Genomic DNA, 18,034 nt, shown 5'->3' on the forward strand with positions numbered 1-18,034 from the left:
TAAGAGTATCTATTCATCAAGGTTTAACCGGGAGTATTGATTTTCAAAATCAAATATATACTGTATAACTACCATAACTATTTTCCAAAAATATGAAACATTCACATGGTTTACATGAACTCCCAAAAACAAATAACCTAAAATAATCTAATTGGATGAATTTGAACTTTGATACTTCTCAATTTATCATTGTCTAGAATCTAAAACTAGAATGCTAGCAAAACCATATTAACAGACTTTGACTTCTGCCCTTCTGATGAAGTTGAGTCATTTGTCACTGTTCCTGTATCAAGTATAGACCAGAGTTGATTGGCACAACACCACAGTTTCGGAGGTAATTTTCTTGATATACGGGAAAGAGAACATATTGTACCGAGTCCTTAGTTTGGACGTCAAGGTCAAGATATTTTACCGAGAGGGGACTCTGACGCATGATCATCCACCAACCAGAGGCCATATTCTTGGAATCGCTTTATCTTCTTCTCAAAGCCAACAATATAATTGTTATGAATAATGGCCTGCATTCCCTTGGTTTCCTGCACCCAATCAGGGTTCTTGAAGTATAAACCACCAGTAGGGAATGCTGCTTGCGGGAGCAAATACAGATCGACCTGAGATAAACAAGTGTTACTTTGACATTGTAGGGCCATTTCTTGGAGCTTTGGATTTAGTATATCACATGTAAGAGGAGAGGAATCAAGAACTCTCAATAGTTACTTAATTTTGTATCACTTGTTCCCCTTAACTTGGACAATGTGGGGGACATCCTTCATGTTCATCTAAATGAACTATTGAGATGATAGTCTCATATTAAGAACTTGGTCTAGCAGCAATAGAGGGCCTCAGCTGGTTCTGTTGCACAAGGGGTTACTCAATGGGACACTTGAGACATGGTCCCATTGAGCAAGTACATATTATTGCATCTCGCTTACATATTAATATAGATGATGTGAAGGTTCAGACACGTAACGACATAATAGGAACACAAAATGAACGCACCTGCCCTGCTGTTTTGTTCAACGCCCAGTTAAAAGCTGGTTGGTCATTGGCTTTCTTCACCTTGGACCAAGGTTGAGCCTGAAGTTCTGCAATCCAAGCTTCCATTACCAGTTTTGCTTCTCTAGTTGGTCGCATATAAATCATGCAGCTGTAAATGTAGGTCCGGCCTTTTTTCCCTGGAGGCGGCAAGGCATGAGAGTGGTTCAGAGGTTTCACCTAGTTGCAAAGGAGAGAAAGTGAGAGTAATCCTTACATATCAAAGCACTAGTGACACGACTTAGTGACAATAACTGAGGTTCATATGATAACGAAATTTGGTTACTATTTTGCAAAATTTCAAGTTTCCCGTTGTGGCACCATAGTAAAATCATTACCAATGGACACTGTGTGTTTAAGTGCCCGAAAAGAATGTGCAAGCTTTGTTATGCTTAAACCTAAATATCAAGTGACAGAGCTTTATGCTCAAGTGTGCATCCTATAACTATTTTATTCAAGTAACTATAAATTTAAGATATATTAGAGATGTATCTGGCAACATTATGGATACATTTAAATAGAAAAAATATAATATTTCAATTTGGGTTTCCTATTTCATTTCTATTTTTAAAATTCTCAGTTTCCTTTCTCCTTCCCCTTTCTTTTCTATTTAATTTTTAAAAGAATAAACAATTTGCTTTAGAATAACTGGAAAAGGAAAAGTTGTCATACTTACTGCAGTCATGTCATCCATAAAGTACACATCATGCTTCCCTTGCAAATAAGGAAATGGATCAGCTAACCAAACCATATCAACATCATTGTACATTACATTATATCCGAGCTCCAGTATTTGCAGTAGATGGCGTGGCCTCCGAGCCGTAAAATTGAAGAATCCCTGTAACATGAATTAACGAAGTTAATAAGAAGAGTAGCACTAGTATGAGGAACAATATACTGATGACAATAAGTAACAGTTTTTAGCTTGAGCATGCTAAACATGCAAAACCTATATTCCCAAATAATCATTCATGTCAAAATGCTGGTTTAATAGTTCTTCGAAAAATTTAAATGTGTTACTGGAAATGTAGAACTCAATATATATGCTTAATCTGAAGCAATGGATAGATATCCCACAGCTTTATAGTAGTTTACACAGTTATGAATCTGGGAGAGTAGGAAACTGACCACTCATAATGACATAGTGACACAAAGGCAAATTACATGTCTCGCCTATGGGAACTTGAACAGTGACGAGCCATTCTCAAGTGCCTATCGCCTGTAAAAGTTAAGATTAAGCCAAGTCATGTAGTAGATTATCCTAAACATATTTGACTCCCGCTGTGTGAAGCACAGGCTTAGGATGCTAATTGGCCGGATGCTTGATTTATCAAGCTTAAATTTGTAAATAGGCGACCGAAATTTAATACTAACTACAAGCTAGCTAGAAATCTGGTTTTTTATTGCTAACTTCCTTTTAGAATTAGACCCTGCACCTAAGGATGATTATATAGCCCCATCTTAATTCGAAAGGCACCGTATCTGGAACTTGAAACAAATTGTCAATTACCCATTAGCTATTTAAATTGATATTAATGCCCCGTAAAAACAAGTATCTAAGGAACTGGGAGGGTAATACTAAACAATAAAAATGATCCAAAACAACTATCAACCTTAAATGAGCTGAATTTTTTAAACTCAGAAAAACATCATAAACTCGAAAGAGATGAGACCTGAGAACCAAACTTATGAGCAGTGTGAGCATCGGGGGCGGGCGGAACAAGCACAGCATGACCAGGCCATCTCTCATTAACCTTAAAAAGAGTAACATAATCCTCAGCAATAACAAGCACTTTGTCATGATGCTTCTGTCTCACAATACTAATCAACCAATTATTCAAGAAAGGCAAATAAGGCTCACTCACTGCACAAACAATAACTGTCCCATTTCTCCCCACATTTTTAACAGCATCAGATAAAGTGTAGTCTCTCGATTTACACTCAAAAGAGACTCTAGAAGTGGTAATTACAAGAGCTGATGAAATGTTCATATAAGGAATAAAAATACCCAAGATACTAGTAAAGAAAGGATGATTAGAACATTGGTTCGGGTTATGATTGAATTGGGTTTTTGATGCGAGGGAGATGGTGGGGATAATGGGTATGGATCTTCTTGGTCTAGTAAGTTGTGGAGGGGCCTTTGATGTAAAAAACCTGACATCTCTTTTATCAATTCAAGATAACTCAAATATTAACATGTGTGTGTGTGTGTTTTGATGGGATTTTGAGTGAGATCTCGGTTGTAAAGTGGAATAAAGTGTTCTGTGTTAATGGTTACCGGCGGGGATCTGGCGCCACCGTATGGAACTTTCACTATTTTTCTGGGTCCGGGACAAAATATCAAGTTACATCAACCTCCTTACTTTCCACTTTTGCCTCGATTTAATCATTACTTTGAAATATTTGACTAAATTCATATAAAATTTTAAAATTTTAATATGTAAATTAATATAAATTTTCAAATTTAATAATTAAATTCAGTTAAATCAAAAAGTAATAACCTATTTGATACATTTTAAAAAAAAAATTATATTACTTGCTCATGATTATATAATAAATACGAAATATTACAAATTTAGACCATTTTCGTTAATCCTTTTTTATGATAGGGATGACCCACTATTTATAAGAATATTAAACCAATTAATATAGCTCAAAATTATGAATTTCCCTAGTTATTATGTGCTCATAGATATATAATAAAAAATTCTATTTTTTAAAATATGATTAAAGTAACAAGATTATTAAGTTATATATAATCGGAGTTCCCCCGAAACTTCAGTTTTGCAAATCACATCCCCTAATTTGAAGTATTGCAAGGTGGGAAAAGGTTTTTCTTTAAATTTTACGTTTGTGTTGTGAAATGGAATAAATGAATAAAGTTTAGATAAAACAGACTACAGGTTACATATAGATGATACTAATATTATATATTTCATTTTTATCTAATTTAATTTTATTAAAATTTTATATAAATAACTAAATACTAAATAATGATTCTATAATTATACTTTTGTTATTCCCAAATAATTTAACAAGGAATTACAGAAGGGTTTCTTTTTTATTTTAAGATTGACTATATCTCAAATATATATATATATATGACAGTGTTTGATTAAGCAAAATGCGTAATAAAAATATTAATGTAATCAAACACAAAGTAATTAAACACTAGTATTTAAAAATTTTCTGGTGGATTGAATTTTTCCACCAGAGATATATATAAAATCGAGAAAACTGTGATGCAAATTTTGCACACAGCTTCTCATTAGAATAGAATGTTGGGTTTCTCATGTTGTACACAACACAACAAAAGTGAAGTGATAAAAATTTATTCTCAACTTACTATATAGCCATGTTTGATTCGTATCGGCTTCCGAATAGAATGATATTTCCAATTAGTTATATATCTTTATATACTTTACGAATTACTAGTTGGTAACCTGAGCGAAACATGGGCACGAAATTAAAAAATAATAGTATCACATTATTATTTCACAAGTACAGCTTTTTTTATTTCTCTGAATCGAGTTCTTTTTCTACTAGCTACTCTTGGTTTATATTACCAAGATGCAAGTGAATAAGACAAACTAATAAAACAAAATGTGTCTTTGTCTAATCACATGCTTCTTCATTTCTCCATCCAGCATCTTTAAATATCTTCAAGTTAAAATGGAAATGGAAATGCTTCTTTGTTCTCTAAAACCTGTAAATATGCTGCCACATTACATTTGCATCTAATCAACCCATGTGACTGTCAAGTCACTGTCAGCTGCAATTTGAATTAGAACATCCGTTAAAACTTCACTGGATCATCCGTTGAGACTGTGTTGGATCATCCATCGAAACTTCATTAGCTCATCCTTTGAATGTGACTTGGATCATCCGTCGAAATCTTGTAGAATCATCCGTTGAAAGTATTTTATAGCAGTTAATTTCATTTCAATTATGCAAAATTACAAGGTATCTAATATATACAATTGGTCAACCTACTTTGCATATCAATCTAGTAGTCAACATGACTTTGAATATCCTACAACTTCTAGATCTCTAAGGTATTGTAGTATGCAGAAATGTGTTACAAAACTTATTAAGACATAAGCTACCGCCGAGAGCTACAAAAACATTAAATTAAATCTACTAAGGTGTTTTGGTGAATTTATCATCAAGCCTATATCATATTCCTAACAATTTCCCCCAATTTATGTCTACTGGAATTGTAGGTATAAATTAAGAGAAACTTGATGATAACAAAACACCTTATAAATATAGACTGATTAATAGTAGATAAAATTAACAAGTGCTGCAGTTTATTGAAAATTATATAGAGGAAGGTTCATAGAAAATCTCACAAGCCATTTTTAAGGTGCTCCTTTAGACTGAGCAAATATATCTTATTTATTTCCCAGTTTTTCATTGTTCTCTTCAATCTGGTGTTGCAGTTGCCTGTAGAATTCAGATTCATCTTCACTAGTCTGATCCAACATCTCTTGCATCTCCATGAGAGTTTTATTACTTGAAATTTTTATCTGATCTTCTAATCTGAAGAATCTTCTGGTGTTCTTCTCATTCTTTAACTCCATTATCAAGTATGACCTCAAATGCACTATATCTCCATTGTAGGGGATAGTTAAGACTCTTGGGAGTGCATTTGGGTCTCTCCAGCTATCTATAATCTTCTCAATCATGTTCAGTATCTCCTTTTTGGCAACAATGTTGAACCCAAAGTTCTTCTTTATTGAGGAGAATATCTTCACTAAGACAAAAAAGCCTCCATTGAGAATTTTGTGAAGAGGCCAGGTTAGCTCTTTTCCACCCTTGTACTCGAACATCAATTTTTCTAGAAGTCTTTTATAAGCATCAATAGCCCTAACTTCATCTAGCTCATCCAAGTAAAGACTGATGTCAGAGAACTCCTTAATGTCCCTTGTTGACAGTTTGTTTGGGTTTGGGTAGATTTTGAATTTGAATGGAATTGACTTGATTTGCTTGCTTGGTTTGAATTTTCTTCTTTTAGCTGAGGTAGTTGGAATTGGGAAGTTTAGATCAGGGATAGGTAGGTTTTCCCAGTCTATTGGTTCATCCTTTGGAATTATTGGCTAATCATAAAAATTCACATCTGGATAGACCTTGGTTTCAGCTTGCTCCATAGTGGTTTCAATGTTGATTGATTTGTAGTGGTAGACTGGGTAGACTCAGATTCATCTTCTTCTTCTTTTTCTTCTCCAAATCCATCTTCCTTTTGGTTGTTTCCTTCCTCACCCTTTTTCCAATTTTCTGTTTTGGCTCCTCTTGCTTTTCTTAATTCATAGACTCAGCTATCACAGCAGGCATCTCGGTTTCTGTGATTGCAGGCTTCTTAGCTTGGTTCTTGGCCTCTACGGCAGCTTGCCTTTTCTGTTGTTTGAGCCTCACTTTTTCCTCTTTCTTAGCTTCTGCAAATTGTAGATGTTCAGCCATCACACAGATCAATTTGCCATTCCTGTAGATTTTAGCAATTCTCTTTTTTAAGACTGAGTCTCTTGGATCTTTGTGATAGGAAATAGATCTACTAAGCAGCTTCTTTTCATCAGGCTTGGGAGTTGCACAGACAAGGTCCAATGGATTTTTGGTTGAATTCTTTGGGTAGTTTTTCTTTGGCTATAAAATCACATTGGCTTGTAGAAGTCTTCTTGCAGAGGGTTGACCCTTTTCCAAATTCTCTAAGCTCATTTCATTGATTAAAATTTGTCTCAATTGAGCGAAATGTTTCACAGCTTTGTCTTGATTCTCAATTGGACCAAAATTCTTCTCAATCTTCTCATCAAGCTTTTTCCATTTATCTTTCAGCTCTAGTTCAGTTGCTGCTATTTTTATCAGGTCAATGATGTCTAGCATTGGTGGCTTTATGAAGGTAATTGTTGGAACTATTACCTTACTGACTTGAATGTTGTGCACTTTCTCCCCAACACTAACTGACCCCCTGCTAACTAGAATGATTGTAATTTTCTCCCCCTTTTTGTTAGCATCAAGTTGAGCAGGGTTTGAGTTTTGTGCAACCACCAATTTTTGTAGCAGACTTGTCCGAGCGTCCTGATTTGCAAGTATCTTGGCCATTGATTTCTCCACATTTGTAAGTCTGGAATCTATGGCCTCAACTTTATTCTTCAAGTCATACTCTTTCCTGAGATTTTGGTTGAGACTGGTCATACTAGTATCAGGAAGTTTAGCATCCAGTTTCTGGTAGAGATCCTCTTTGACTTGAGATAAATCATGCTTCAGTATGTCCATACTTTGATGATGTTGAAGAGCTTGAATTCTTTGCAACTGAAGAGACTCCATATGGTTTTGAAGAATTCTCTTGGTGCTGGTGTTGTTGGTGGCCTGAATGGCAGCTTGAGTGTTAGATATATTTGTGATGTCATGGCTAATATGATTTGTGTTTAAGTTTTCAGATCTTACTTAACAGGATAAATCAGTACTTAACTGGAAATCAGTACTTATACTGATGTCAGGACTTAAGATATCAGAACTTAAGTTATCAGAACTTAAGTTATCAGGAGATATTTATCAGGAGATAATATCAGGACTTAAGGAGACTTTCAGATAAGGCAGGCGCTGATTGAAAGGAAAGAAGATCAAGACAAATACAAGAAGAAATATGCATGAAGAAGGAATTCTATGAAGAATAGAATCCTTGGAAGAAAAGATAACTAGTTGATATATTTTAGGAAGCAAAATTATATTCCATATCAATTAGAACATTATCTTGTAACTGTGTAGTATATAAACACAGACATATGATTTACACTATAAGTGTTATCTTAATCAAAGTCATTATTCATTATAACCCTAACAGCTCTCGTGATAATTTGTTCATCACTGAGAGAGAACAGTTCTTTGTAACAGAGTTTATTGTGTTGAATAAAATATGTGTTCTGTTACTTGAGTTCTTATATTCGATTTGATTGTAGTAAACACTGTATTCAACCCCCTTCTACAGTGTGTGTGACCTAACAAGTGGTATCAGAGCGATCTGTTAACACACATACAGTTTAAGATCCAAAAACAATCATGTCTGAAGAAGAAACTCCAACCAAGCCCACCAAAACTGAAGAAACTCCAAAAACCATAACCCATAGTCGATATGAGACTATAAGAGTTCCCATGTTGAGACCTTCTGAGTATTCTATATGGAAAGTGAAGATGGCTATGTTTCTGGAAGTTATAGATCCATAATATTTTGACATGATTAATGAAGGACCACATATGCTAACCAAACTCTCTGTGGAAGTTGCAGGTCAACCAGCAAAGACTGTACCAAAGGAGAAAAGTGATTACAATGCTGAAGATATCTCATCGATTACAAAGGATGCAAAGGTAAGACACTTGCTGCATAGTGCCATTGATAATGTCATGTCAAACAGGGTAATTCAATGCAAGACTGCAAAAGAGATATGGGATGCTTTGGAAACAAGGTGTCAGAGAACTGATTCAATCAAGAAGAACAGGAAGACTATACTCACTCAAGAGTATGAGCACTTTGACTCAAAGCCTGATGAGTCATTAACTGATTTATATGACAGATTTGTCAAACTCTTGAATGATTTGTCACTAGTTGACAAAGAGTATGATATTGAAGATTCAAATCTTAAATTCCTGTTAGCTCTTCCTGAAAGATGGGATTTGATGGCCACAATAATAAGAGACAACTATAATCTTGATGAAACAACTCTTGATGAAATTTATGGGATGCTCAAGCTCATGAACTTGAGATGGAACAAAGAAGCAAGAGGAATGAAAGAAAGTCAAGGACAGTTGCCTTTGTGGCTGAGGAGGAAAGTCCCAAAGGTGCTACCTCAAAGAAAGGCAAGGGAAAAGCTCTCATCACAAAGTCTTATACTGAGTCATCAAGTTTTGATACTGATGATGACTCAGAAACTGAAAGTATACCTGAGATGGACCCTGATGAAGAGATGATGAAGCTGTGTTCTCTTATGGTGAAAGGAATCACAAAGATTGTATACAGGAAATTCAGGAGAGGAAAGAAGTTTTCTAGGAAAGATGCAAGTTCTGATAAGAAAGGTTTCATAAAATCTGAAGGCAAAGGAGGAAAGTCTGACAGAGGAGATTACTCAAATGTTAAATGCTACAACTGTGGTGAGAAAGGCCACATATCTCCTGATTATAGAAAAGGGAAGAGTGACAAAGGCAAGGCTCTTGTCACAAAGAAGAAAAGCTGGTCAGATGCTTCAGATTCTGAGGATGAGAAAAACTATGCCTTGATGGCAAATGCTGATAGCAGTTCTGATACTGCTGACTTAAAGGTAACTCAAACTACTTATGCCTTTCATACTAATGATATTACTGAGTTGAGAAGATATCTTAAAACCATGTTCATTAGTTATAAAGATCAAACTTTAACATGTGAAAGATTAACTTCTGAAAATCTTGCTTATAAAAAGAGGAATGATTATTTAGAAAAAGAGTTAGTCATGTTCCATCAAACTCAGAAAGATAGAGATGATGCCTTTTATGTTAGGGATGAAGTGCTAAAAATGAATGAATCTCTAAAAACTGAGTTAGAAAAGGAAAGAGATATTATCAGGACTTGGACTAACTCTGGTAGAGCAACTCAGGATATTCTTAGTAGTGGAAACTGGAAAGAGGGCTTAGGTTATGGAGATGATAAGAACAGTAAGGGAACTGTAGAAACTGAGCCTATAGTTGTTAAATAAAAACCAAAGGTAAATCCTGTTAAGTTTGTAACTGCAAAGACTGATATTGAGAAATCAGAAGTTAAGGAGAAATTAACTTCTGAAAAACCTAAACAGGATAAGCCAACTGAAGTTAACATAGGCTTAATGACTAAGAAGCAGCTTAAGCATAAGCTGAAAGAGGTTAAAAATGTAAACAAGGTAAAGCCACCTAGGAAAAATAGGAATGGAAAGGAAGGTGTTGAAAGGAATATGTCCTAAGTCCAATCGTGTATTAGGATTTAGGAATAACTTTTATGTAATCTGTTTTGATTTCATTGATATTAATAAAAGACTTATTTTGTTTTTATTACGGGCTCTATCTATTTAAGTGTTTAAATAAGATATACCATAGTTTAGAGTAAAGCTTTTTATGGATTATGATGAGATTATAATAGTGAGACCTAAAAAGATGATAACTCTAAACTTAAATAGTTCCTGGTCATAGGATTACTAACCGGTAATTAATAATCCGCAAAGATCGGTATATACTATGCTTGCTTCATTATGAAGGATGTCTGTTCTCATAGACATTTGTGTGATGACACTATAGCTAGTATGTAGGTGCTTATTATAGAATAAGTTCACTGAACATGACTCGCACAGCTGAACAACTGATGGAGTTCACTCACGTGTCAGCGGTTGTTCGCAGAGTGATAGTTGTACAAGTATCCTTAGACTTGAGGTCATCATAGTCATCTTGTGTACACTGAACTATGCTTTGGTTTAGTTCTTAGTCTCCAGGGACAATTATTAGGGCTCTTCTGGGTATAGGAATTTGTACACGAAGATAGTGTATGATCAATAAAGGATCTACCCCTTCCAGTGAAGGAAGCGAATGTTCAAGGCTTATCCACTTATGCTAGTTCAGGAATCTCTGACCATAGTGAATGAAATTAGAAAGGAGTTTCTAATTTGCATAGAACTACACATAGTAAATGGTAGGCAAGTGATTGAATTAGATAGGCTTGACACGAGATCCATGCCTTGTATTTAATCGGGACATTGTAGAGTAGAAGGAGTTTATTGTACGGTAACTATTCACTGAATAGGTTCTTGGTATTCTAAGCAGTGAATTCATATTATCCGGATAGTCGCGATATGTTGAGAAGTATCCCTCACGATGTAGAATAAATGTGATTAATTAATTAATTATATTTAATAAATTAGATAATTTATATAAATAATGATAAAATAGTTTTATTATTATTTATTTCTACTACCGGCTTAATATTGAACCTACAGGGTCACACCATAAAAAGAGAATGATTTAATGGTGGAGGAATTAATTAATAATGGCTAAATAATTATTTATTTGTGAAATAAATAATTAATTGGCAAATTTAATAATTGATTAAATGAGATTTAATTGATTATAAATTAATTAAGAAAAGTTCTTAATATTATTAATTAAAGGATTTAATTTTTGGAAATTAAATCAAGAGAGAGAATTATTTCTAAAGTGTTTAGAAAAAGGATTAATGATTAAAAGGTATTTTAATTATTAATGAGAATAATAAATGGGATAATAATAATAATATTTATGGGAAAATTTCAGCTGAAAATTTTTCCTATAAATACACTATTATAGACCCTATTTTATTCAAACCCACATCGAACCCGAAAACCCAAAAAGTGTGGAAAACCCAATTCTCTCCACCTCCTTCCTCCTCCTTAACATCGTTTTCTTGGTGGATACCGGTGGAGTGTTTCACAGTTGAGGAGCAACTGCTAAGGATCTCTGATCGTTGTCTCCGAATTATTTTTAAAAGGTTAGATTCGATCCCTCGAATTTTTATTCACAATTTATATGCTTTTATTTGGATTTTGTATGTGTAAAAGTGTTTTGCCATGCCCCCGCTGCGTTAAAAATCCAACATTGGTATCAGAGCATAGGTTGTATGCATATAGATCTGTGGTAAAAATTTCAGAATTTTATGTGCTTGTATGAATTAATTATGATTTTTACAAGTTATATTATGGATTAATTTTGTCTGATGAGAAATCGTTTCTCAGAATAATTTTGAATGTTGATCTGGATTCTACAAGTGTGGAAGATCGTCTGGGTATTTTTTTCATAATTTTATGATGTATAGATTTTTTATTATGAATTTTTAAAGTTCTTGTAATTAAATTCATAATTAAATAAGTATAAATATATGTATATATAGTATATATATATATATATGTTTGTATCGGCTGTATATGTTTCTGCTGTTCTGCTATATCTGTTTGAATGCACAGACATGGTACAGTAATGTCAGGCGCGGAAATCCGTGCGAGGAAGAAAGCTGTCGGCTGCTAAAAAAAAAACAAAAAAAAAATAGGGGTGTAACGCATTCCGGGAATTCGTTACACACCTGTGGCGCATTCACGGAATGCGTTACACCCTTTAACGGCTTAAAAGGGGTGTAACGCATCACCGGAATGCGTTACAGGGCTTGTAACGCGTTCCTGTAATGCGTTACAGCCCGTCTGTTGATTTTAAAATTGATTTTCTGGGAGTTTTGTAACTCCGTTTTGGGCGTGCAATATACCGTTGGAATGGTTTTTACGAGACGGATCTAATGGAGTGATCAATTTTAGTTTATATAAAAGTTTTGAACTGTTTATATTTCCATGAAGTGTTTTAAAGCTGTTTTTGACTGTTTTAGTTGCTTTTAAATGCTTCATGTGATACATAGAGATGTATAATGCTTAGACTAATGTGCTAGATGATGTAACATGCCTATCTTGATGTTTATTCATGTTGATATATGTGATATATGCTTAGTTTATCATGCGATGATAGATTTAGGTGAACTTAAATAAACATAAGGCGTTTGTTAGACAACCTAGTATAGTGAAATTGTTTCATAACCTTAATGATAATATTATGAATACAATCATGAGATTCTTGTGTTTATGAAACACGTAATTGAATATGAATTTTCGATATGAGAGAAAGGATTATTCTGTCAACAACAGATTTCTATCTGTAAGAAAGGGTTATTAAGTGACGCCTCTTGACAATGCTCCACCCGATCTGGGAATCATCTGATTATTGATTATTGATTTGAAATATTTAATTTAAAAGGAAGAATCTCTTTATAATATGATTATAATTTTAACGTAATATAATCCCTCTAAAATTAAATAATATCAAGTAGTAATTGGCCAATGACACAACGGGCTTGTGTCGGTCATAGCCTTCCAACATGGTAGAAAGTAGTTCTTATTTTTGAATCATTGTCGTTTCGTGCCACAGCTGAGGGCTTTGATCTCGAAATAAGAAATACTTGTCTATTACATACAGATGTGTACATTGAATAAGAATCTAAAGGTCGGTACGTGCTACAGCCGTGGGCCTTTGGGGACTGATTCAACTGTACGGAATGTTGGGTTAGACTTGACTTAGAATATTGAGTTTGTCGTGCTACAGCCGAGACTCAATTATTCAAGAGGCTAAAGTTTGATTAGGGAATAACATGAGATGTAATTGACAAGAGTTGTCTGCCTATTGAACATTACATGGCGGTTCGTGCTACAGCCGGGGTCGTGTAATGGAATGTAGGATCCCTATTCCCACTAGCATTATGAATGCTTAATTTTTCACGTAGGGGGTTGAATAAATTAGGAAAACTAGTGGGAGCCACTTATGAATAAAGACCCGATTCATATAGTGTTTTGAAATGAAATCGAATATTTTCTAAGTGTTGTTATGTGTTTATCATTTACAGATTTACTTTATACGTTATGTCTTCTGCACTATCACTCAGGAGCATACTAGATGCTCACAAATTGACTGGTCCTAATTATGCTGACTGGCTTCGAAACTTGAGAATTGTTCTCAGGATTGAGAAGCTGGAATACGTGATTGACTCACCTAAGGCTACTGAACCTGCTAGTGATGCACATAATGATGAACATGTTGTGTATCGTAAGTGGATAGATGATGCAAATGTTGCTCAATGCATCATGCTAGCTTCCATGAACATTGAGCTATAGAAGCAACATGAGCATATGGATGCTCACACTATCCTCATGCATCTACAAGAGTTGTATGATGTGTCGGGGAGGACAGCTCGATATGAGATATCGAAGGAGCTGTTCGGTTGTAGGATGTCTGAGGGATCATCTGTGAATGACCATGTACTTAAGATGATCAATTTGATTGAACGTCTTGGACAACTTGGTTTTGTCATGGATGGGGAGCTGAGCCAAGACCTGGTCTTGTAATCGCTTCCGAGTTCGTTCTCGCAGTTTGTTGTGAACTTTCACATGAATAAGTTGGATGTCAGCCTGCCTGAACTCCACAACATGTTGAAGACTGCAGAATCGAATTTTCCCCCTAAGAAGAGTTTCGTTCTTCTAATTGGTGAAGGTTCCAATCCTAAGAAAAGGAAGAGGAACCCTTCCAAGAAGAAGAGAGTATGTGAGAAAATGCCGGTTCCACCAAAAGCTGAAGACCCCAAGAGCAAAGTTGTTTGCTTTCACTGTAACAAGGTGGGGCACTGGAAGAGGAACTGCAAGGTTTACCTTGCAGAATTGAAGAAGAAGAAGGATAGTGAGACTACCGCTTCTGATTCAGGTATGTTCATGATAGAAATGAATATGTCATTAAATCAAATTTCTACTTGGGTATTAGATACCGCCTGTGGTTCTCAAATTTGCAATTTGTTGCAGGGACCAAGGAGAAGTAGGACTCTTGAGGAAGAGGAGGTGATTCTACTGATGGAAATGGAGCAAGAGTTGTTGCTGAAGTTGTAGAATCATTTCATTTACATAGGCCTACGGGCAAGACTATTGTTTGAAATAATTGTTATTTTGTTCCCTCGATTGTGAGGAATATTATTCCCATGTTAGACTTGGCTGGATTTTCATTTATTATTGAGAATAATGAATGTTCTATTCTTAGAGATAATATTCTTTATGGATATGGTGCTTTAAATAATGGTCTGTATGTATGTGACATAATTTATTTCAGATTGAACAAACTAATAAAAGAAAAGGGATGATGAAAATCTCACTTTATAGTGGCATTGCAGTCTCCATTTAGTAGACATGGAGAGAGGGCTGCAAATTTGCTAGGAATGGTACATACAGATGTATGTGGACCAATGTCTACGCAAGCCATGGGTGGATTTTCATACTTCATTACTTTCATAGATGATAGATCTGGATTCGGATATATGTTTGATGAAACACAAGTCTGAGGCCTTTGAAAAGTTTAAAGAATATAAGTATGAAGTGTATAAACAACCAAACATAGTATTATAACTCTTCGATTAGATCGAGGTGGTGAATACTTGAACGGAGAGTTTCTGGATTATCTCAAAGTAAATGGTATAGTCTCCCAGTGGACTCCTCCAGATTAGTATCTGAAAGGAGAAATCGAACTTTGTTAGACATAGTTCGGTCCATGATGAGCTATGCAAATCTTCCAGTATTTCTATGGGGTTATGCATTGGAAACCTCAGCATATTTACTGAATAAGGTGCCTTCCAAAATCTGTTCCTCAAACTTCGTATGAGATATGGAAAGAAAGGAAATCGAGTCTTAAACACGTTAAGATTTGGGGATGTCCAGCTTATATCAAGAAAGTTGACCCAGATAAGCTGGAATATCGATCCGTAAAATGTAGTTTTGTGGGATATCCTAAAGAGACTTTAGGGTATTACTTTTGCACCGATCATCGGGTGTTTGTATCCAGACATGCTACCTTCTTGGAAAAGGAGTTTGTCCTTGAAGGAAACAGTGGGAGCAAAATTGAACTTGATGAAGTTCAAGAAGCATAAACTACTACGGATCAAGTGGAAACACCTGTTCTGACTGAACAACCTTTTGTGGAACAGCCCATTCATAGGTCAGGGAGAGTGTCTCGCCAACCTGAGAGGAAATATGGCCTTGTCATTGAGAATGACAATGAGTTGTCGATCATTGATGATGACGACCCTGTGACCTATAACGAGGCTATGAGTAGTGTTGACTCAGAGAAATGGCATAGTGCCATGAAATTCGGAATGAAATCTATGTATACGGGATACAAAAGATAGATTATAGCAGATGGCCAGGTGGAGACCTATAAGGCCAGGCTTGTGGCAAAAGGATTCAAACAAAGTTAATGGATTGACTTTGATGAAACTTTTTAACTGTAGCCCTGTTAAAATCAGTTCGGATTTTGCTTGCGAATGCTGCTTACTACGACTATGAAATCTGGCAGATGGCTAGATGGTTTTCTTTCCAAGGGAAATAAAACCTAGTGTGTAAGCTGCTGTGAACCATATGTGGTTTAAAGCAGGCTTCTCGAAAGATAGAACATTCGTTTTGATGAGACAATCAAAGAGTTTGATTTTATCAAAAACGAAGATGAATCATGGGTCTACAAAAGGGTTAGTGGGAGCGCGATAACATTTCTTGTATTGTACTGAATTAGAGTTGACACACATAACAACATAGCAGACCCACTCACAAAGCTACTTTATGAAAGTCACTTTGATCGTCATAAAGACAAGATGGGTATTAGATACCAGAGTGATTGGCTTTAGTACAAGTGGGAGATTGAAAGGAATATGTCCTAAGTCCAATCGTGTATTAGGATTTAGGAATAACTTTTATGTAATCTGTTTTGATTTCATTGATATTAATAAAAGACTTGTTTTGTTTTTATTTCGGGCTCTATCTATTTAAGTGTTTAAATAAGATATACCATAGTTTAGAGTACAGCTTTTTATGGATTATGATGAGATCATAATAGTGAGACCTAAAAAGATGATAACTCTAAACTTAAATAGTTCCTGGTCATAGGATTACTAACCGGTAATTAATAATCCGCAAAGATCGTTACATACTATGCTTGCTTCATTATGAAGGATGTCTGTTCTCATAGACATTTGTGTGGTGACACTATAGCTAGTATGTAGGTGGTTATTATAGAATAAGTTCACTGAACATGACTCGCACAGCTGAACAACTGATGGAGTTCACTCACGTGTCAGCGGTTGTTCGCAGAGTGATAGTTGTACAAGTATCCTTAGACTTGAGGTCATCATAGTCATCTTGTGTACACTGAACTATGCTTTGGTTTAGTTCTTAGTCTCCAGGGACAATTATTAGGGCTCTTCTGGGTATAGGAATTTGTACACGAAGATAGTGTATGATCAATAAAGGATCTATCCCTTCCAGTGAAGGAAGCGAATGTTCAAGGCTGATCCACTTATGCTAGTTCAGGAATCTCTGGCCAGAGTGAATAAAATTAGAAAGGAGTTTCTAATTTGCATAGAACTACGCATAGTAAATGGTAAGCAAGTGATTGAATTAGATAGGCTTGACACGAGATCCATGCCTTGTATTTAATCGGGACATTGTAGGGTAGAAGGAGTTTATTGTACGGTAACTATTCACTGAATAGGTTCTTGGTATTCTAATCAGTGAATTCATATTATCCGGATAGTCGCGATATGCTGAGAAGTATCCCTCACGATGTAGAATAAATGTGATTAATTAATTAATCATATTTAATAAATTAGAGAATTTATATAAATAATGATAAAATAGTTTTATTATTATTTATTTCTACTACCGGCTTAATATTGAACCTACAGGGTCACGCCATAAAAAGAGAATGATTTAATGGTGGAAGAATTAATTAATAATGGCTAAATAATTATTTATTTGTGAAATAAATAATTAATTGGCAAATTTAATAATTGATTAAATGAGATTTAATTGATTATAAATTAATTAAAAAAAGTTCTTAATATTATTAATTAAAGGATTTAATTTTTGGAAATTAAATCAAGAGAGAGAATTATTTCTAAAGTGTTTAGAAAAAGGATTAATGATTAAAAGGTGTTTTAATTATTAATGAGAATAATAAATGGGATAATAATAATAATAATATTTATGGGAAAATTTCAGCTGAAAATTTTGCCTATAAATACACAATTATAGACCCTATTTTATTCTAACCCACATCGAACCCGAAAATCCAAAAAGTTTGGAAAACCCAATTCTCTCCACCTCCTTCCTCCTCCTTAACATCGTTTTCTTGGTAGATACCGGTGGAGTGCTTCACACTTGAGGAGCGACTGCTAAGGATCTCTGATCGTTGTCTCCGAATTATTTTTAAAAGGTTAGATTCGATCCCCCGAATTTTTATTCACAATTTATATGCTTTTATTTGGATTTTGTATGTGTAAAAGTGTTTTGCCATGCCCCCGCTGCGTTAAAAATCCAACAGGTGTGAACAAAAGTAACAATTATATGTCTGTTCCTAATGCTCC

At 34.9% G+C, this 18,034-nt stretch overlaps 1 pseudogene; it reads right to left on the reverse strand.

The window, feature by feature from the left end:
• Window positions 1–54: 54 nt before the first annotated feature.
• Window positions 55–3,395, reverse strand: LOC141668701 (UDP-D-xylose:L-fucose alpha-1,3-D-xylosyltransferase MGP4-like; annotated as a pseudogene).
• Window positions 3,396–18,034: the final 14,639 nt, after the last annotated feature.

Source organism: Apium graveolens, chromosome 6, assembly GCF_009905375.1.
Source record: "Apium graveolens cultivar Ventura chromosome 6, ASM990537v1, whole genome shotgun sequence".
Taxonomy (NCBI): domain Eukaryota; kingdom Viridiplantae; phylum Streptophyta; class Magnoliopsida; order Apiales; family Apiaceae; genus Apium; species Apium graveolens.